The sequence below is a fragment of the Tenrec ecaudatus genome, chromosome 2 (assembly GCF_050624435.1).
Source record: "Tenrec ecaudatus isolate mTenEca1 chromosome 2, mTenEca1.hap1, whole genome shotgun sequence".
Lineage (NCBI taxonomy): Eukaryota > Metazoa > Chordata > Mammalia > Afrosoricida > Tenrecidae > Tenrec > Tenrec ecaudatus.
The window spans coordinates 178,582,580-178,606,493 of NC_134531.1; the positions used below are offsets into that span (position 1 = coordinate 178,582,580).

The 23,914-nt window shown below is 39.6% G+C and overlaps 1 pseudogene; it reads left to right on the forward strand.

The window, feature by feature from the left end:
- The window catches only part of LOC142440207 (caspase activity and apoptosis inhibitor 1 pseudogene), a 100,071-nt pseudogene that overhangs the window by 38,213 nt on the left and 37,944 nt on the right, over positions 1–23,914 (forward strand).

A 23,914-nucleotide genomic window follows, 5' to 3' on the forward strand; every position in this document is an offset into this window, starting at 1 on the left:
ATTCCTTCTCTTGATAAACCTTAATCTCAATAATGTAAGTGGGTTGTATTTGAACTAGGTCATTTGATTCATACAGATATTAACAGTCTACTGAATTAGGTCCTCTTAAAAGTTATATCTTCCACTTGTCTGCCAGTTTGTCATATTTTGGTGGCTTGGGTGACGCTGGAAGCTGTGTCACTGGTATTTCAAATGCTAGTAGGGTCACCCATAGTGAACAGGTTTCAGCTAAGCTTCCATCTGGAATATGCAGATGACAAAACCTGGCTTGCTGAAAGCGAGGAGGGCTTTGGGCATTTTGTGCGGACGACCAAGGGTTGAAGCCTCCAGCGTGGCTTCCAGCTCCATGGAAACCAGACTAAAATTCTCACAACTGCCCCAGGAAATCACATCATGATAAATGGAGAAAGATTTGAAGGTGTCAATGATTTCATATTGCTTGGCTCTAGAATCAGCTCTCATGGAAGCATCAGTCAAGGGCTCAAACCACACATCACATTGGACAAACCTGCTGCATGGAATCTTTTTAGAGCACTGAAAAACAAGGAGTTTCCTTTGAAGACTAGGGTGCATCTGACTAAGCTATGGCACTTTCCATTGTCTCATATGCACATCCAGCCATGAATAAGGCAGACGGAGAATTGATGGAGCTGCTGAAGAGCTTTGAAAGTGCCACTGTCTGCCAAAAGTAAAAACAAAACACCTTGGAAGAAGTACAGTCAGAATGCTCTTTCAAGCCAAGGAGTGCAAGACTGTTGCATATACTTTGGACATGTTGTCAGGAGAAACCAGTCTCTGAAGTAGGACGCCTGGCTTGGTAAAGTACAGAGAAGGCAAAGAAAGAGGAAGGCCATCTACAAGACGGACTGACCTATTGGCTGCAACAATTCGCTGAAACTCAAGAATAAATATGAGGAAGTTGCAAGGCAAAGCAGTGTTTCACTTTGTTGTGCCTACGATCTGGAGGAGAGGGAACACAGGCAGTGGCACTAACAACAGCAAGTACATTTTTTAGATCCAGCAATGAACAATAATGTATTCCTGCTTCCAGCATATTTCATTGTAGTTGAAAAAGACAGAGAATAAGGTGTAGTAGTAAATGAAATGTCATTTGATAGGTGATTATAATACTAGGGAGTAAAGAAGCAAGGGTCCCCGTTGCTTGAAAAAGAGATAGGGGTTAATTTCAAATATGGTGATCCAGAATGAACACACTCAAACACAGACAATTGAGTGACTCACTATAAGAATTGAAAAAAGTAAACTCTGCCCCTAGAAAGAAGAAAATTGTCCCCAAAGGAGTGGGTGGTCCATGAGGCCTGGAGATGGGACATTCTGTGAGATGTCCACACAAAGGTGGCTGTCCTGCCTCTCCTCAAGCATTCAAGTCCATCCTGTTTCACACAAAATAAAACCTTAAGCATTTGGAATATCCTACATCTAGGAATATCTTGCTTATACTTACTTGCAGGACACGTATGTTGAAAAGAGACTAAAGAGGAAGCAGGGTGTAAACCGAACAAGCACTTCATGCCTTATTGTATTAAACAGGGGAACAATAATAGCATGTTGAACTAGGGTGAAAACAAACCAGTGAATTCCCCAAAAGTATTCAAGTAGTTTATGAAAGAGGAGTAACATTTTATTGTTGATGAATTTCTGTTGCACTGTGAGAGAAGCCAACCAGGTCTCTTAGGTTTACTTGAGTAAATGGAGGAGAATAATGAATTTTACTTCTATAATTCAACTCAAAGACTGAAAGCATGATAAAGTATGCACGAGCCATTGGCTTGGTTTTCATATACTTGATACTTATCAAACTTGTGCTGATGAATTACCTTTGGTAAATAGAGGTCAATGTAATAGCTGCATATTATCCATCTTTTCTTGAAAGCAACTTACTGACTAAGCCAATATCAGTTGTCTTCTTTTTTAAAAACCTATATGAGAAGCCTCCCATTGTGATACACAGAGAGTTTAGACTGTTGAAATAGATAAGATTAGGCAGTTCTTTGCCTTTCTTCAGTTGGGTTGTATTAGTCTGGGTACTTTAGAGAAATAAATCCACAAAATCTCATGTGTAAGAGAGGGTTTTATAGAAAGATTAAGTGCACATCAAGAAAACATCCCAACCCAGTTCTGCCCAAGCCCACAAGTCAACACTAACCCATTGACCCATGCGACCATCAGAAAGCAAGAGACCCGAGAACTAGAAGGCTCATTGAGCCATTTATTCCTCGGCCCTTCAATTAACTCCACATGTGTTTATTGGCCAGGTTGGCACAATAAACTAACTACCTCACAAGTTAATATTATAAGTCAAATTTTAAACCTTAGAAAGAAATGGCTTTGTCTTTGGAGTTAAATAGTAATCACCAACATGAGGCCATCACTGCAGCCCCTGTGTAACTTCACCCCAGGAGGGTATTCCTCTTTTAGACTGCCCTTCAAGCTAACATCATGTCTTTCTCCAAAGAGTAGTTCCTTTTAATAATGTGCTCAAACAAAAAATAGACCTTTTTTGATTTGAATGATCATTCTGACCATACTTCTTTCAAGATATAGTGTCCATTCGTCTCACATTCCATGATATATTTGATATTTTCATTAAAGGCATCAATACTTCTTCAATCTTCCTTATTATTCAGCTTTTGCCTGATGTCTTAGGCTGAGTTCTCTAGAGTAACAAAACCAGTGAAATGCATATACGTGTATATAGAGACAGAGGAGAGAGATTTATATCAAGACAATGCTTCACACAGTTATAGAAGGAAGCAAATCTAAATTTGGACAAGTTCCAAGTCTGGGGTCAGCTGTTCAGCTGCGGGAGCGTCCCTCTAAGGCAAGCGTCCTCAAACTATGGCCCACGGGCCACATGTGGCCCACCGAGGACATTTATCTGGCCTGCCGGGTATTTTTACCCCATTGGTTTTTTTTTACTTCAAAATAAGATATATGCAGTGTGCATAGGAATTTGTTCATAGTTTTTTTTTTAAACTATAGTCCAGCCCTCCAATGGGTCTGAGGGACAGTGAACTTGGCCCCTGTTTAAAATGTTTGAGGACCCCTGCTCTAGGGGATAGTGAACCCAAGATCTGCAGGAAGATGGTAGACTGGAGCCCAGAGGAACGGATGAGTCCAAGGTCAGCAGAGAAGTCTTCTGGTTGCAGAGGCAAAAAACATGGCAGCTCAGCAGGCCAGATGGCATGCTGATGCTGGCTGTCAGGATTGGGAGGCAGTATGGTAAGTTGTTGGCTCAAGTCCCAAGAATCAGAAGACAGTGGAGCAGAGGCACAATATATGATCTTTGTCAGTGTCCCCTGATATTGGAAACAGGCCACACTAATGAGGAAATGCCTTTTGAGAGGATTGTGTGATGACGGTGAGATGAGTCAAGTGGCTCTGTCCCACCCTCATCCTTTGGTAACTTGTCATCTTCTCCAGCAGAGACCTTTAAGTCAGTGATTTCATGATGCTAGCTCTCATCATGTGAGACAAGTACAGCTTGGCAATAAAACTTCTGAGAATCCTGACCCAGCCAAGTGGTCACAAAATCTATCATACACATATTGAAAATCACATGTCTTGGTTCATGAGGTCTTACTCCTTGGAGTTGTGAAATGTTCAGGAACAAAAATTGGCATGGGAAGGACTCTTGATACAGGTCTATAAAAATTAATATCTATATATTGATCATTTTTCTACTCTATCTCAAAACATTCCTTTTAAGTCTGAAAAAAGAAGTTATGACTTATTAACATTTTCAGTGTTACTCATTCAGCATTAATGTTTATTTATTTCCAATTTAGGTGTGGGTTATAAAGCCTGAAATAAGGAAAAATCCCCTGCCTTCAAAGAGAATACTTTTTATTACAGTGCCTTTTAAGCTAAATTTGAAAGAATATTTGGGTGGGAAGAGGTAAAACTAGTGTACTGAGGAAATATGCTGGATCAATAAAGCATTTGAAAAAATATCTCTGTTACAAGACTTCTCAGAACCTTTATAAACTATTGTATTTTGTGATTCTCCAAAGGAGTATTTATCTTAAAGCATGATCTAAGCTAATGTAATCAAGAAATTTGTTCAATTAAAAACTCTATAATATTATTTGTCACTGAGAAATGTCAGACTGATGTAATGCTTGCATACACTCAGTAAATTACAAGTTCTGTACCATGCTGACAATCACTGAGCCCGTGACAAGTTAATATAATGAAGCTTTAGACTTGCAGTGTTAGAACTTGAGGTCACTTGAAGATCACCAATCACTATGACCTTTTATCACTTTCTGCTTATATTTGCTGGCCACCATTACAAGTTAATTTAAAAAGCATTTACTCTTTACTAAATCTTCACATTTTAATCACTCAAAGGTAGTTAGCACTTTGACAGGTGGTCATTCTATCTGCAGTTATACTATGAAGCATATGTAACATTCATTTTAATATTGGGATGTTGAAATTATATGTGGGAGCATGAAAAAGTTCATGGGAAAAAAGAAAATTTATGGATAATAGATTTTTTCCATGAACTTTTCAAACTCATCAATATAGATGTGGATGTAGATATAGTTATCTGTATTTACACTCTTGACTTATCGGAGGCATGGCATATAATCCCATTGTCTTTGCATAGCGTTACGTCATGTAAGAGTCACAACACTGGGAAAGTTAAGTCCACTCTCTGCTTCATGCCTGTTTTCCAGGACTTGGGATAAATAATGGGTCATCTATCTATTGATGGCATTTATGTCATAATTTGGGGGTGGCTTAATAAACAGATAAATAAGTATTAACAAAATGGCATTGCACGGTGTTATTAAAAATAAAGAGGATATGAAGATGAAGCCTGATTGGGGGTCTATTTTTTTTAATTTAAACATTTTATTAGGGGCTCATACAACTCTTATCACAATCCATACATATTTTTTAGGGTTTTTTTGTGGTGGTGGTGTTTTTTTTTAACACTTTATTGGGGCTCATACAATTCTTATCACAGTTCATACATATACATACATCAATTGTATAAAGCACATCTGTACAGTCTTTGCCCTAATCATTTTTTCTCCTCTTTTCTTTTTTTACATTTTATTAGGGACTCATACAACTCTTATCACCATCCATACATATACATACATCAATTGTATAAAGCACATTGGGGGTCTATTTAGATAGGTGGTTAGAGAAAGCCTCTCTGGGAGTACAATGATTTCAGTTGGAGGGTGCAGGGAAAACAGAAGTTGAAACACCAGACAGTCCTGTTCTTTTGAGAAAAAAAGCAAAGAGGCAAATTTTAGAAAGATTGAGAAGAGAACTCTGAATTTACAGTCAGTAGGAACCATTTGTTAAATCAAATTTGAAAATATTGAACAGCTATGCATAACTTGGATGCATCCTAAACTTAAAACAGCCTCTTCAGAGGTTTTGGTTGAGAAATTTCTACGTAATGCAATTAAGATTTACTTAGGGTTATTTTATTTATATCATCTTGTCCATTGTTTCTTTGTTTTTCTGGAGCCTGAGAGATATAATCTGGCTTTCTGCCAGGCATCTAGAAGTAGTAAATGCTCAATATCATTTGTTTAAAATGATGTCTCCTCAATGCCCACCCCAAGACACCGCTTATTTTTCTCCATAAGGAAAGGATGTTTATGTTTTTGTCATTTGTTCGAGGCTGCAGAGCTGATTGTCAGTAAGTAAGGAGCACTACTGAGCTCCTGGGAAATCCAGGTTCTCTGACTTGTGTAAGAGAATGAGAGAATACATTTGAAAACTGTGTCTTTCTCAATGTCAGCTGGTAGCACCCAGTAAGGAGCAATGGCATGTTCTCAAGCACCCAGAAAGTTTCTGACGGGCAATATATTAAAAGAACAGAAAGTGTAACTGAAATCAGAACCTCCATACACAGAACTAGTCTGCAGATCACGCTAACAACCTTCTTACTTACAATTAAGGGGCTAAGAAAACATCGGGAAGTAATAAGCGGACAGGAATACCGGGGATGAATGCAAATGCATGTGCCGCCTTCCTCCAGGGATCTAAATCAAATCCTCATTGTATAATTTGATTTGGTTACTCATTGTTTCTAATTAGAAATAATCACATTTACATGATTTCCCCCTCCTTTTTAGTTTCTCACCAAAATTGCTTTGCTCAATTATACCACTTTATGGTTTCATATAATTTGTATCTCTTGACTCGACAGCTCCCTGTATCACTTGGAATGTGTTGTATTTTTTTAAGAAGTAAAAGTTTGAGAGCTGTTTTCAAACTGATTGTGGGACTGAAGTAGCTCCTCTAAATGCAGAAGCATGCTAAAAGCAAACTGAGAAATACTTGAAAGTTCCAAACTAAGATGATGCTTATTACTAACTATAGGATATTAATTAAAGATTTAATTATTTGAGAAAAAATAAATTGGCAATTTCTACTTTTTTTAGTCATTAAAAACGTGTCTATGGCTCTAGGGATTTGAGTGCATGTGCGAAAAATAGACGGCCATGCTTTGATGTTACCGAGCTTTCCTTGCTCTTTTTTTTAATAGAAATTCATCTTAAAGAGATGCTGTGGTCTTAACTTTTTATCCCTATATCTCTGGCTCCAAAAAGTGTGTGTGTGTGTGTGTGTGTGTGTGTGTGTTATGTACACATCTAATCACAGAATTTTTAAAGTTCTATGATTTTCGCTTTTCATAAAATCATAGGATTACAGTTTGTAAAGGACCTATAGGAGCATTGATTTTAAAAAGCAACTGGAATTAGTCATTTTTTGTATGATCCATGGTCATATAACTAGTTAAACACAGAACTAGTGGTGACATGAGAATTCCATGGGATAGTGTGACTTCAGTTACACGTTGTCAGGAAATCCGGGTAGAAGGGGAATAGAGAAGGAATGGAGGTTATGTTTTCTGTAATACTATATATTTTATGTATATAATAATTACATAATGGATATCTATTTAATACATTGCAACATTGTTCTTCTTCCATTGTGTTTTCTTTCCAGAGTTGGTATTTTTATTAAAACTTTAAGTTTAAGCGTATTGGCGCAACAAATATTCATGGAGCACCTTTAAATGCCGTCATCATAGAGTTGTACTAGAAGGTGGGACTAGGGCCACAGGGTAGGTCATTTGCATTTTAAAAGCAAATAAAGATATCAAACAGGAAATTAATGTAATTCCATAGACTGTTGTCTTAATTAGTGTTCTCTGTTTCACCTCCCCCCCCCCACCGGGTTCAATATCTATTGTAATGGCTATACAAAACTCACAGACAAAATTCTTAGTTAAAGGACTTTTTAAGGAAGTTAACAAGTTGTAATACTATCAAGAAATTCTCAGGACATTTTTTCACCTGGACATGTTACAAAGTTCTTTCAGACTTTCTAATAAATGCTCAAAGAGGCATATCACTCCACTCTAAGCTTCAGTCTGAAGGCATTCAGCTGAAGCTCTGTGGGCCACACCCCAACTTCCTCAAGCAAGTGCCCTATGGCACCCACTTCTCGCCTGTCTCCTGCATGGAAGTATGTCATTTACTTACTCTGTGATTTGGGAAATCTACCCCTCTGTTCAATCTTCTGACTCCTGGTTCTGCATCTCCTCCTCTCGGTGTAGCTGTTGTCTGGATCCAGGAGGTTAACTGCCCACAAACATCTTGGATCCAGAGGATATGCTCCATTTCTGGCTCTTGCTGAGATTCCTCCTCTTCCTTCTCAGAGGGCTCATTTTATATTCAGCAGGATGGCATGTCAGGGACTCTGGGTCACAATGATTCACAGATGAATCCTGTAATTATCTTCCCCTCCTTTCTCTCCAGATCCATGCAGGAAAAAGTCATTCCATGGGAGTGACAGTCTTTGGCTAGAGGAGCCAAAACAAATAATGCACCATGCCTGTACATGCTGTTGTCATGTGTTATCAAGTCCGTTCTGACCCATAGTGACTCTATGAACAACCAACCCATGCCTGGTCCCGCGACATCCTCACTGTTGTTGTTACAGCTCATAGTTGCAGTCACTCTGTCACTTGCCCCCTTGAGGGCCTTCCTGTGTGTCACTGCCTCTGTACTTTTCCAAGCAAAATGTCTTTCTCCAGGGACTGGTCTCCTCTCACAATATGCCCCAAGCATGTAAGATGAAGTCTCTAGATCCTGGCCTCTAAAGAGCCATACTTTGTCCATGGCATATCTGTTTGTCCTTTTAGTAGTCCATGGAACTTTCAATATTCTTAGCCAGACCACAATTCAAATGCGTCAGATCTTCTTTGATTTTCCTTATCCACTGTCACATGTATATGAGGCAATGAAAATACCATGGCTTGGATCAGAGTACTTCAGTCCTCAAACTAACATGCTTGCTTTTCAATACTCTAAAAAGTTCTTGTGCGGCAGATTTACCTAAGTCAGCTCCTTTTTATCTCTTGACTACTACTTCCATGAGAATTGATTGTCGATACAAGCAATATGAAATCTTTGACAAATTTAATCTTTTCTCCATTTGTCATATTATTACCTATCGGTTCAGTTGTTAAGATTTTGGTCTTCTTTATATGTAGTTGCAATCCTTTCTTAAAGTTGCAGTCCTTGATTTCATTAGAAAATATCTCAAGTCCTCCTGATTTTCAGCAAGCAAGGTTGTGTCGTCTGCATATCACAGGTTATTAATAAGCCTTCTTCCAACCCTGATACTTCATTATTAATATAATCCATCTTTTCTGATGATTTCTTAGCATTCACATTTAATAAGTATAGTGAGAGGATCCAATGCTGGAACACCGTTGCCCTGATTTTAAACCATGCAGGACTCCCTTGTTCTGTTTGTACAACTGTCTCTTGATTCAAGGACAAGTTCAGCAGGAGCATAGATAAATTATAGGGCATACATATTTTAGAAAGAAAGAAATGGAAAGAAAGTAATGCTACATAGTGTGAATGAAATTGGTTGTTTCTGGTTTTCAAATTGATTTGGCAACCAGGGAAGAATTCCTAAAAAAAGTAATTTTTTTTTTTTTGCTTAGATCTGGTAGGTAAGACTAGGACTCAACTACAAAAGGAAGATGGAACCAATGTTTAAGGAAGAAAGTGTAGCAAATAAAGGGCTAAGACCTTAAGGTAAAACTGGATTTACTGAAGCGAAGTTCATGTGGAAGGTCAGCATCACTAGAGTGAACGTGACATAGGAATGGAAGAGGAGCACTCGTCAGGAGAGAGGTGCGGCTTCACCTGAGGCCTCCTTTTTGTGTCCTGCATCTGCCACATCGAGGGTTCCTCTTCATGGTAACCATGTGTGTTTCAGCATGGAATTAGTTCTATAGGGTCTCTTAAACGTAAACCTTATGAACGCAAACTGGTTTCTTTGTTTCGGTTTTACTGCTACGGGGTTCAAACCATTTCTTTTTCCAATGCCAGCTGAGCATTTGCACAACTGAAGAACCAGAGACTCCTGAAGGGGTCGTTGTTGAGCCGTGTTGCACGGCTGATTGCAAGGACAGCAGTTTAAAGGGACTAGTTGCTCCTCCCAAGGCATCTGAACCTATATGATGGCAGTGAGGCCTTTGTTTGTTCGGAGGGCCTTGTCGTCTACCAAGTGTCTTGCTATAGAAGCTACTGGTTTTCAATATGCTTATGTACAACATACGTATATGTGTGTGCTAATAATCTTCAAAATCCTATGTGAATGCCAACAGTTCCAGAGATAATTCCACCTGGGAAGAAAAGAGGAGAGGCTTTATCTTTTCCATTGCAAAATAAAAAATTAAATTAAAAAATCCACTGCAATAGTTTTATTTAGTAACTATCCACATCTCAGTCCTAATTAGTTACATTTACTTTCTATCAAAAAGCTAAAAATTACTATGAAACCAACCAAAATATCCTAATGTAGTCCATTCAAACCAAATTCAATGCCATTGAGTAGATGCCTGCTCATATAGCCCCCATTCCACCGGGTAGAACTTCCCCTTGTGAGTTTCAGAGACTGTAACCCTGCAGGAGTAGAAAGCCTCACCTTTTCCCAGCAGAACTACTGGTGGTTTCCAACCTTGGACCTTGCCATTAATAGCCCAACATGCAACCTCTACGTCACCGGGGCTCCACATTTCACTAAAGTGAAAACTCCATTTTCCATTTCACCATTTGGCTCTCAGTTTGTCATCCTGGGGTGGCCTGTGTGTTGCTGTGATGACTGAAGCTATGTCTCTGGTATTTCAAATGCCAGTATGGCTACTTAAAATGAACAAGTTATGGTGGAACTTTTTGCCTAAGAGCCGACAATGAAGAGGGATTTGGCTGGCCACTTCGGCGGAACTGTAGAAAACCTCATGCATAACTTTGAAACACTGTCAGATACTGTAGGCCTCATGAATGGAAGCAAATGTTTCCAGCAATGGTCCTGCAGTAGGGTCCTCTCCAGTAGAGAGCACTCCCAAGGCGGCTGAGCAATAGCTGTTTTCTGGGAGGGGAGTGCAGTCAGTCATGGTGACCGGCATTCAATAGAACCTTTGGGATATTTATTTACTGTTGGAATACGACTCTGCAAAACTCTGATAATGATTAGGGTTGGAAAGTATGACACTAGGAAAATTGGAAGTTGTCAAAAAATAAATGAAAGGCATAAAGATCGCTAACCAACTGAAATGCACTGGTTTGGGCCATTTTGAATTAGAAAAACATATGCTTTACTATGCCAGAAATAACACAATCAAGAGCGATGGTTTCACCTTCATTGTCTAAAAGAGCATTTCAAAATCAATCTTGAAGTGTAATGTTATCTGTGATGGAATTTTATCAGTGAACCCTCATGAAATTCGAATCAAGACAACTATGATTCAGATTTATGCACCAGCTACGAAGTAAAGTGATGAAGAAATTGAAGAATCCTACCAAATTATTAAGTCTGAAATTAGCCAATTATGCAATCTGGATGCACTAATAATTATTGGTGGTGATTGGAATGCCAAAGTTTGCGATAAAGAGGAAGGAACAGTAGTTGAAAATATGAATTTGGTGATAGAAATTAAGCTGGGTATTGCATGATAGAATTTTGGAAGACCAATGACTTGTTCATAGCAAATATCTTTTTTAACTAATCCAAAGGTATGTATGGACATGGACTTCCTCAGATGGAATACACAGAAATAAAATAACTGTACCTGTAGGGAGAGATGAGGGGGAAGACCAATGTCAGGACCTAAATCAGGACAGGGACTAACTATGGAACAAACTATCAACTGCTTGTATGTAAGTTCTGGTTAAAGCTGAAGAAAATTTAAAACAAATCCACAGAAGACCTTTGGTCTGTTTCACTTGAATGTCAAGAACAGTTCTGACACATTAAACGCTAATAAGAGAAGTTGTGACCAGCTGTGGGAGGACATCCAAAACAGCATCAATGAACAAGGCAAAAAAGTCATTGAAAAAAACAGGAAAGGAAAAAGAGGTCATAGTCAGCTTAAGAAAAGACTCTTAAATTTGCTCTTAGTCATAAAATAGCTAGCGCAAAGGACAGAAATGATGACGTCAAAGGGCTGAATAGAAAATTCCAAAGGGCAGCTCAGGAAGACAAAATCAAAGTTAAAAAACTAAAATAAATTTTAAAAAATAAATAACCCAGCATATCCTAAGGTGAAAAAATTCAAGACTCAAGTTGTGATACCGAAAGCATCAGAAGAAGATGGGAAGAATACATAAAGTGAGTGTACCAAAAAGAATTTGTCACCATTGCACCATTTCTGGTGGTAGTATATGAATAAGAAACAATAGTCCTGAAGGAAAAGGTTCAAGCTTCATTGAAAGCATTAGCAAAAGTGAGAGTACAGAAATTGATGGAATTATATCCAGTGAAATATCTCAGTAAATTGATGAAGCACTGAAAGGTCTTACTTTTCTATGCCAAGAAATTTGGAAGACAACTATTTGTCCAACTCCCTGGATGAGACCCATATTTGTACCCATCCAAAGAAAGGTTACCAAACAGAACACTCAAATTATAGAACAATAACACTGATACCATGTGCCAGTAAAATTTTGCTCAAGATCATCCAACAATGGTGTGGTAGTCACCTAATCTGGTGTCAATTTAAGGATTAAGAGTGTAGGGGTGGATCTAGGCTGTCACTCTGGAGAAAGACAATGAGACTTCTGTGTGGATATAGTCTTCTCCTGCGAATTCTGGCATATCTGGTACTTCCTTCTTGGAGGTAGAAGACACCTCTCTCTCTTTCTCTCTCTCTCTCTCTCTCTCTCTCTCTCTCTCTCTCTCTCTCTCTCTCTCTCTCTCTCTCTCTCTCTCTCTCTGCTAATCCCTGGGAGACATTGTGAGCACATGGACTCAACTGGACAAAGAAGCCAGAGAAGCTACAGAGAGACCCCTGCCATAACTGGGATGCTTACAATGCTACTGGACCCAAAGACTTTCTACCCACTGGCTTGTGATCGTCTTGCATTTGGTTTCATTGTATGTGTTTTATAAGTCTGAAGAAGACTTTATAGATTGGAATCGGACATATAGATTGGGCTGGACCAAGTTGAGATGTTTTCTCGATGTTCAATTCCTCTTGCATATCAACCTCTTTCTTATACACATATGTGTGTCCATGGATTTGTTTCTTTAGTCTACCCAGACTAACACAAATGGGTATAGCAGTATATGACAGGGAGCTTCAGAAGTTCAGGCTAGATTCAGAAGAAGTCATGGGAAAAGGGGTGTCATTTGCTGATGTCAGATGGATTTTAGCTCAAATAAGAGAGTACCAAAAAAAAGTTGTCTTAAGTTTCATTGACTATGCCAAGGCATTCAACTGTGACATTCATAACTAGCTGGCTGACCTTGAGAAGAATGGGAATTCCAGAACATTTTCTTGTGGTGCTGCAAAATTTGTACACAGATGCTAAGACAGTTGCATGAACCTAACAAAGGACTGGTGCATCGTTTAAATCAGGAGAGGATTATGTCAGGGCTCTGCATGCTTGTCACACTCATTCAATCTGTGTGCTGAGAAAATCATTAGAGGAACTGGATTACATGGAAAAATGCGGCATCAAGATTGGAGGAAGGCTTATTAACAATCTGTGATATTCAGATGACACAACCTTCTTGCCGAAAGTGAGGAGGACTTGAAACACTTGCTGATGAAGATCAAGGATTGCGACCCACATTATGGGTTAATGTAATGTCATGTTGTTAAGTGCCATCAACTCTGTTGAAGCCCATACCAAGTGAATGCACAACAGAAGGAAACACTGCATGGCCTAGCACCATCCTCACAATTGTTTCTATGCCTGAGCCCATAGTTACAGCCCCAGTGTCATCATCCACACATGAATGTTGGACATCGAATAAAGAAGAGCTAGGAGAATCTATGCATTTTAATTTTGATACTGGAGAAAAGAAGTATCATGGACTGCTAAAAGAAGAAACTGGTGGAGAGGTCTGGGAGGCTGGCCCCAGCACCCAAAATTAAGTGGATTCTTGCCCCTCCCCCGAGAAGAATTTGTTTCAAAGGACGACATTGATTCTGCAGCTCCGGGAGATGGACATATCTGATCAGAGCACACGGGAGCAGAGGAAGGGGGAGGAAAAGAGAGTGGATCACAGCCTCACCCACCAAGCCATGAGGATGATGGTCCTGAGTAGAGCAGCCAGTCCACAGAGAGAACAACATGGCAGGCCCCACTATGAGACATGATGCCCCTCAGTGACCAAGGGCGATACAGGGGACAGCACTGGAGACACAGAGCACAAATTGCACCTGACCTGATCCCACCACACCGAAGCAAAGCACTGGGGGAGTGCAGTGGAACAGCAAGGGAATAGAGTGGCAAGGTCCCCAGGGAATGCAGAAAGTGGACTTTGGGGCCAGTGCATGGTGCTCCAACAGACTGGACTGGAAAACACTCCTAAGGGCCAACAAATGATCCTTGAACTAACTACAAGCTTTTCTTTCTTGATGTGTTTTGTTTTGTTCTTTGTTAGTAGTTTGTTGTTGTTTTGTTGTCTGATTGTATACTGTTGCTTTGTTTTCCTCTGTCTTGTTTTCATGCATGTTATTGTCTCCACAGGTCTGTCTAAATAAGACAGGCTGGATGAGCTATCTTGAGGAAAAACGATGGGACTGACAGTTCCTGGGGGACTTGGGGTGGGGGGACTAGGGGGTTAAGGAAGTGGTGTTAACAAACGCAGGGACAAGGGAAAAACATGGGACCCAAAATGGTAGCGAGGGGGGAGTGGCAGGCCTGGTTGGGAATGATCAAGGGTAAGGTTATATAAAGAAGAGGTTTAGCTAAAGAAGAGGTTTAGCTGTAACCCAGGTGGGGACGGAGCATGGTAGTAGGGCAGGAGGAAAGTCAAGGGAGATGGAGGAAAGAGCTAGGAGTCAAAGGGCATTTATAGAGGTCTAGGCAAAGACATGTACATGCAAATGTATATATGAGGATGGAGAAATAGATCTATTTTTATAGGTTTAGTATTAAGGTGGCGGAGGGACCTTGGGCCTCTAATCAAGCACTCCCTCAATGCATGAATACTTTCTTCTATTAAATTGGCATTCAGTGATGCTCACTCTCTCAACACAACTGCTAAAGCCAAAGTGGGTGAAGAAGTAAATGTGGTGAAGAAATCTGATGGTGCCCGGCTATCAAAAGAGATAGTGTCTGGGGTCTTAAAGGCTTGAAGGTGAACAAGAGCCCATCTAGCTCAGAAGCAACAAAGCCCACATGGAAGAAGCACACCAGCCTGTACAATTACGAGGTGCCAAAGGACCAGGTATAAGGCATCATGCAAAAAACAACAACAAAAATATATATGTGTATATACACACACACACACACACACACACACACACACACACACACACCATAGTGAATGAATGGGGGAAGTGCAGAGTGGAGACCCAAAGCCCATTTGTCGGCCACTGGAGATCCCCTCATAGAGGGGTTTAGGAGAGGAGATGGGTCAGTCAGGGTGCGAGGTAGTACCGATGAGGAACACAACTTTCCCCCAGATCCTGGATGCTTCCTCCCCACAACTACCATGATCCGAATTCTACCTTGAAGGACTGGATAGGGCAGAGGTTGTACACTGGTGCATATGGGAGCTGGAGGCACAGGGAATCCAGAGTGGGTGATACCTTCAGGACCAGGGGTGCGAGGGGCGATACTGAGAGAGTAGAGGGTGAGTGGGTTGGAAAGGGGGAATCGATTACAAGGATCCACAAGTGACCTCCTCCCTGGGAGACGGATGGCAGAGAAGGTGGGCAAGGGAGACTCCGGATAGAGCAAGATATGACAAAATAACCATCTATAAATTATCAAGGGCTCATGAGGGAGGGGGGAGTGGGAAGGGAGGGGCAAAAATGAGGACCTGATGCAAAGGGCTTATGTGTAGAGCAAATGCTTTGAAAATGTTTAGGGCAAAGAATGTATGGATGTGCTTTATACAATTGATGTATGTATATGTATGGATTGTGATAAGAGTTGTATGAGCCCCTAATAAAATGTAAAAAAAGAAGAAGAAGAAGAAGAAGAAACTGATCTGGATTGTACAAATTAAGGCCAGAATGCTCCTAAGATCCATGAATGGAAAGTGTTGGTCTAACATAATTTTGAAATATTGTCTGAAGAGACTAGTTGCTGTAGAAAGACATCATGTTTGGTAAAGCGGAAGGGCAACCAAACCAGAGGAAACCCATGAACAAAATGGGTTGACACAGTGGCTGCATCAATGATCGCAGGCAGATGAATAATTGTTGAGGATGGTACAGCACTGTGCAGTATGTTCTCCTGTTGTGCATAGGGTCGCAATGGATTGGACCCAACTTGATGGCACCTACCAGTAACAACAACAAAATAAAGTGCTTAAAATAATGACTCTAAAATAGAAACTCACTGCCATCGAGACCATGCAAACTTGCAGTAACCCTATAGGGCAGAGTTGTCCTGCCATTGTGGGTTTCAGAGACTGTAGTATTTTTTTTTTAACAATTTATTGGGGCTCATACAATTCTTTTCACGGTTCATACATATACATACATCAATTGTATAAAGCACATCTGTACAGTCTTTGCCCTAATCATTTTTTTCTCTTTTCTTCTTTTACATTTTATTAGGGACTCATACAACTCTTACCACAATCCATACATATACATACATCAATTGTATAAAGCACATCCCTACATTCCCTGCCCCAATCATTCTCAAGGCATTTGCTCTCCACTTAAGCCCCTTGCATCAGGTCCTCTTTTTTTTTTCCCCCTCCCTCCCCATTCCCCCCTCCCTCATATGCCCTTGGTAATTTATACATCGTTATTTTGTCATATCTTGCCCTATCCGGAGTCTCCCTTCCCCCCTTCTCTACTGTCCCTCTCCCAGGGAAGAGGTCACATGTGGATCCTTGTAATCAGTTCCCCCTTACCAACCCACTCACCCTCCACTCTCCCAGCATCGTCCCTCACACCCTTGGTCCTGAAGGTATCATCCACCCTGGATTCTCTGTACCTCCAACCCTCATATGCACCAGTGTACAGCCTCTGTCCTATCCAGCCCTGCAAGGTAGAATTCAGATCATGGTAGTTGGGGGGAGGAAGCATCCAGGATCTGGGGGAAAGCTGTGTTCTTCATCGATACTACCTCACACCCTAATTAACCCATCTCCTCTCCTAAACCCCTCTATGAGGGGATCTCCATTGGTCGACACTTGGGCCTTGGGTCTCCACTCTGCACTTCCCCCTTCATTTAATATGATATATATATATACATATATACATATACACATACATACACACACTTATATCTTTTTTTTTTTTGCATGATGCCTTATACCTGGTCCCTTGGGCACCTCGTGATCGCACTGGCCGGTGTGCTTCTTCCATGTGGGCTTATTTGCTTCTGAGCCAGATGGCCACTTGTTCACCTTCAAGCCTTTAAGACCCCAGACACTAGCTCTTTTGATAGCCGGGCACCATCAGCTTTCTTCACCACATTTGCTTATGCACCCATTTGTCTTCAGCGATCCTATCATGGAGGTGTGCAGTCAATGATATGATTTTTTGTTCTTTGATGCCTGGTAACTGATCCCTTTGGGACCACTCGATCACACAGGCTGGTGTGTTCTTCCATGTGGACTTTGTTGCTTCTGAGCTAGATGGCCGCTTGTTTATCTTCAAACCTTTAAGACCCCAGTCAGTATCTCTTTTCATAGCCGGGCACCATCAGCTTTCTTCACCACATTTACTTGTTCACCCACTTTGGCTCCAGCCGTTGTGTCGGGAGAGTGAGCATCATAGAGTTCCAATTTATTAAAAGAAGGTATTCATGCATTGAGGGAGTATTTGAGTAGAGGCCCAAGGTCCTTCCGCCACCTTAATACTTGACCTATAAATATAGACACATAGATCTATTTCCCCATCCTCCTATATATATTTGCATGTACATGTCTTTGTCTAGACCTCCATGAATGCCCTTGGACTCCTAGCTCTTTCCTCCATCTCCCTTGACTTTCCTCCTGCCCTACTACCATGCTTCATCGCCACCTGGGCTAGAGTATACCTCTTCTCTAAGCAACCTTACCCTTGATCATTTCCCACCATGCCTGACACTCCCCCTTCTCTACCATTTGGGGTTCCATGTTTTTCCCTTGTCCCTGGGTTTGTTAACACCACTTCCTTACCCCCCCTACCCCCCCACCCCAAGTCCCCCCAGAACTGTCGGTCCTGTTGTTTTTCCTCCAGATAGTTCATCCAGCCTGTCCTATTCAGACAGACCTGTGGAGTCACTAACATGCACGAAAACTAGACAGAGGAAAACAAAGCAACAGTATCCAACCAGACAACAAAACAACAAAAACAAACCACTGACAAAGAACAGAACAAAACAGTTCACAAGAGAAAAGCTTGTAGTTAGTTCAGGGATCGTTTGCTGACTGTAGTATTTTATGGGAGCAGAAAGCCTCATCTTTATCCCTGGCAGAATGCCTAGGATATAAAATATATACTATCATTTATGCACGTTCCTAGTACTTGAGATTAAAGTATCCCATTGCCATTCATTTTAGCATTTTCAATGGGAACCCTGTCAAGGTATGTCCATCTAGTTTTTCTTTTTCGCATTTCGGGTTGCTGTCCAGTGATACGCTTGATCTGAAGCACAGGGGTCTTGGGTATCTGGTCCTTGACAGCTGAGTTGTTTAGATTATCGTCCACGAATGACAGGCTGACTTATATTACAGTGCTCTTCTCTGCAGCTTCACTTCATCCTCTCAAACTGTAGTACATCTCCGAGAGGGCTGATGATGACACAAAAGTAAAGTTGTTTTATTGTCAAGTTGAATATAGTTATAGATGGGTTTAGATATAGATTATATGATATAGATATAGATGAAATATATATGTATATACACACAGACAAAACAGAATTTGGATTTGATGTTCAATATCTTTGTCACTTTGCAGGACAAGGAAAAGTTTTGCTGCTAGACTCAATAAAGTGGATACTTTAATCTTTGCAAAATAAAAAATCAAACTTTCTTGTGTTAGTCTGTTGTAAATATCAAGTCATATTTATCTAGCTGTGTAATAACCAAATGCTGAAATTGCAGGTGATTTTTTATTTAGTTTTGGGTCTGGATTAAATTTTTTCCCCTCCGTTAGAGGTGTGAAAATCATGATATAATTGTTTGAATGAGGGTAATAAAAGAAAATTGAACATCAGGAAAAGTTGAGCTTTTTCTTTATTTTCTTTTATCCAGTTGTTGGATATAAAATACATTCACATAATTCAAAAAACACAAAATTAAATTCTATCTAAAGAAACTATTAAAGATATTTTCCTCCCATCTACGTCTTCCACTAGCTTATGTTATGTTATTCCCAACTGTTGGATATAAAATACATTCACATAATTCAAAAAACACAAAATTAGATTCTATCTAAAGAAACTATTTAAGATATTTCCTCCCATTCACGTCTTCCACTAGCTTATGTTATGTTATTCAACTTTCTTAGTGGGAACCACTATTTTAAAATCATTTTGTTTGCTTTCTAAACATCTGCACATTCTTCATGTTGCTTCATTCTCTGCACACACAAACTATAGGAAAGTGTGCATACCTTTTTGTATCTTGATTATTTCATGTGTGTATAAGCACATACAGACACATGCATTTATATACACATTTGTTGTTCGTTTTGAGCTATTCTAGACCATGACCACACCACATATGCAAGCAAGAACTTCTCCAAAGGACTTTCAGCAAGTCATAAGGTCTTATTTCCATGATGTCTCTGGGTAGGGAAGAACTACCAACAAATCTTTAGTCCAGTACTCAATCATTTGTACCACCCTGGAACTTTGCGTTGCATAGATAGATAGATAGATAGATAGATAGATAGATAGATAGATAGATAGATTAGATAGATATGATATATATATACTTTTAAATAATAGGTCTCTCTATATAGATACATGAGGCAATATTCTACCAATGGTCTTTTTACTAATAGCTTGCTATTAAAGACATTACTATAATGATTGGCATGTATATATGCAATTTGACAAATGTGTGAGTATATCTGTCAGCTATACCGATAATAACAGAATTGCTAAGTCAAAGATAAACATAATAATAGTATTGATAGCAATTGTGAAATTATGTTATATAAAGATCAAATTAACCTTATACCTTCACAAGCAATGTATGAAAGTGTTTTCCCCATAATATTCAAATCAGTAACTGATAATGAACTTATTCTATCAGTCAATATACTACGTGAAAAATACTTCTTCCCTGTAATTTCAGTTTTTGGTTTTGTTGATATAATGAAAGTTGAGCATCTTTGAATATATTTTTAGACATTTTTTCTTTTATTTTCTGTGAAGTGTACATCCACATTTCTCAGTATTTTCACATTGGTACTTAGGTTATACATTTTACACACATGCAGACATGCACACACACACACATACTGCTATCCCTTGTGCTATGAGTTACAAATAGATATCCCCTATTTGGTCTTTTAGCGCTTTGCTTATAGTATTTTCTATCTTGTGTCCATACTATTAATTGATAAAACACTAATTACCTAATACACTAAATTACCTCCTTTATCCCATATAAAACATGTGTTTTTCCTACATTCTGAATCTCTCTTCTATTCAGTTATCTAGATGCTCTGCTTGGAGCCCTGGCAGCACAGTACTTACGCATTGGGCGACTCACTGCACAGGTGGCAGTTGGACACCAGCCATGCCATGGGAGCAAGATGAGGCTTTTGGTTGCTGCAAAGGATCCCAGTCTCATAGCCCCAGGAGCAGCTCTACTCTGCCCCACAGGCTGCTATGTGTTGGATGGCAGGGAGTTTGGTTTAAGATCTTCCACTTAATGTATATACTTCTATACCTCTAAAGTAGCTGGCGATTGACTGAATTAATTCTTGAGGTTCTATAAGATAGTCTTTGTTTATCACTCAGGTAAACAAATAAAGTGCTATTGGGCACTGTTATTATTTTTCTAATATATATTTAAAATGAGTTTCTTCAGTTAAAGAACAAACACAAAACCTTTTGACAACCTGTTATTGAGATGAAGTTAAATAAATAAAGCAGCATACGGGGATTAAGCTGCCTGTGCACTGTACTATGAGCGCCAACAACTCAGTGTGTTTTTATTTACTCTCGTCTTGCTTTTGGAAGAAAGTTGATGCTATGTACCTTATAAATATTTAAAGTCTCAGAAGCCCAAAGGGGCAGTTCTACGCTGTCCCCAATACTATTAGTATTAGTATTTTAATAATATATTTGTCTGTTTTTCCTGTCTCCCTAATAAATGGGTTCCTCATTTTTCAAAATAGAAAGTTTCTATAGACTGTATCCCTTATTGTTTATTATGAGTCAAATTTTCAGGCTTTCAGTGTGCTCATTAGTTCCATGGTTTCACAGATTAATTTATATATGGCTCTCTCCTTGCATTATGTCATGTTTACATAATTTTCTGTTCATATATATGGATCATTTGTTGGGGAGAGCCAAGGGTATTGTATATCTCCTTTGTCTTTCTTCTGTAACCCCATTTCTCCCTTTCCCCACTCTAAATGCTTACACTGAGTGGTGCCACGTTATTTCTGACTCAAAGTGATCCTGTAGGGCAGGTGGAACCTGTTACTCTTCATGGGAGTAGAAAGCCTCAGCTCTCTCCTGAGGAGCAGCTGGTGAGTTTGACCTGCAGAGCTTAGTTAATAGTCCAAAGGCATAACGCGCTTTATCACTAGAGCCCCTCGGAATGCTTCTCTGCAGTTGAAACTCACTGCCATCTGAGATTATGACCCAGAGCCACCTGCACGACAAGGTCTCGGAGAGGATAGCTCTGCTGAAACGGAGGCCGCACCTCTCCTGCGGAGCAGCTGGTCATTTCACATCACTCCCTTGAAGGCAGCAACCCAACGCATAGCCACTACCCCAGGCTAACTCCCCCTTTGAAATTGTCAAACCTGGCCGCTTGTTTTCTAATTTCTGTCTACTGTCCCTTTGACATTTTTCTTCAGTTATTTTTTAATGGTTATGTTTCTCCCTGTTTTTCTTCCCAGTGACCTAACAATTCAAATGCTATTTGCTTCTATTTTGTGATTTTCCTTCCAACAAATTTGACTGACATATTTTCTTGTAATTCTGGGTAAAATGTTTGGTCAATTTTAAAATTTATTCTATGTCAAAACTTTCTCCCCCAAACTTCACAAGTCTCTCTCCTACAATAATTTTGTTTTATAATGGCTTTGTTTTTCATCTTTATTACTTTCCTTTTTAGTACATCATGAAATTAGGTGGATTTTTCTAACACAGCTATTTATCGAAACTCACTATACCAGAATGTTGTTTCAAGTCTACTCTTCAAAGTCTTTCATTGAAACTGTTCATATGTCTTCTAGTCCACTGATCACAGTACTGATAATTCCAGATATAGAGACCTTTTTCTGTCATGCCAATGGAATTATTCTTTCAACATGATCACAGGCATCTAGAATGTATATTTTTGGCAGAAATTACTGCTCTTGAGTTGCCTTGCCCTTTAGGTCCCTGGGGGTGTGCTTCTATGTGTTACCATCCATCATGATAACTGTACTCATCTTAACTAACTTTGCAGCTTCCATGCTTCCCTGCCCACTGCAGTTCATGAGTATTTTACATAACCTGAACTTATGGTCTAATTTCTCATTATTAAATTAACATTTATTCAATTAACTTTGTAATCGCCAACATCTTAATGACTTAAGATAATAAAAGTGTATCTCTAGTTCAAATCACAATGTACAGCTTCCTTTATATCGTGAAGTCATATTTCTCAGCTGCTCCTCCTCCCTCTTTGTTTCCCATTTTTATATTCCAGTTGCCAATAATTATCAATGCATCTTGATTGTGTGTTTAATCAATTTCTGACTGAAGTTGTAAGCAGAATTCTTCAATCTCTTCAGTGCTAGTTTTTGAGGTTGGTGTATAAATTTGAATAATTGTTGTATTGATTGAATTTCCTTGAAGGGAGCATAATTCTATCACAAGCAGCATTATATTAATGCTTGATTTTGAAGCACTTGCTGATAAAGATCAAGGATTGCAGTCTTCAGTATAAATTACAATGCAATGTCAGGAAGATCACAAACCTCACAACTAGACACATACGTAGTATCGTGATAAATGCAGCAAAGGTTGAAAGTACCAAGGATTTTCTCTTGCTTGTGTCTACAATCAATGCTCATGGAGGCTGTAGTTAAGAGATCAAAGGAAGAGATGCATTAGGTCAATCTGCTGCACAAGACCTCTTCAGAATTATTGGAAAGCTAGGCTGTTACTTTGAGGACTATGATCTGCTTGACCCATGCCATAGTCATTTCAATTGTTTCACCTGCCTGTGAAGGTTGAACATTGAATAGAGAAGACAGGAGGAATTGATGTCTTTGGATTGAGGTGCTGGAGGACAACATTGAAGAACCATGGACTGTCAAAAGGACAACCTGTTTTGGAAGAAGTAAGACCAGAGTGATCCTTAGAAGCAAGGACGGTGAGACTTTATCTTACAAACTTTGGAGAGACCAGTCCCTGGAGGAGGACATGTTTGGTAAAGTAGAGAGACAATGACACAGAAGGAAGGCCTTCAAGAGATGGATTGACCCAGTGGCTGCAACAATGGGCTCAAGCATAAGAATAATTGTAAGGAGGATGCAGGATTGGGAAGTGTTTTGTTCTGTTATGAACAAAGTTTCAATGAGTTGATACCAACTTGATGTCCTCTGACAGCAGTAAGAGTTCAATGCTGGCGGGACTGTGAGGAATCTCAACTCTCTTCCAAATAATAATACAAGAACACAGACCTTTTTCATATAAAGGTAAACTCTCTTTTATGACCTCCAAGGGTTACATTCCATTTCAGTCAGCTAAGAGGGAAAAAAGAAGGTAAGTTTTAATGAATAAGTCACCCATGGGATGTGTGAAGCTCTCCCTTTACTCCATTTTTGGAAATCCAGAGGTGATAAGCAAATGCCGGCCTTGTTAGAAGCCATTAATGGTCTCATGCTCATTAAGAGGAGGACATAGATTCGGTGACCAAATATCCTTTTCTATTTGTTCCCCCACAGTCTTTTTATTTATTAAGCCAGACACATTTAACAATTTTTTCTGCATATAAAACGGCTTGCTTGAAGTTCTTCTCACAGTGCTTCAGTGCTCAAAACTCTAGATCTTTTGTGCCTCAGCACATTTCAAGGCTGCTTTACTACACAGATTTTTTAAAAGCACAGCTACATCTTCAAATTTCTTCAACAGCCAGGAAAAGCAAGAACATCCTGCAGGAGCGGGGGGAAAAAAGTACAAAGTCCAAATCCATCCAGAACACCCACCTACATGGAAGCTGATGGCAAACTGGATTTCTTTTC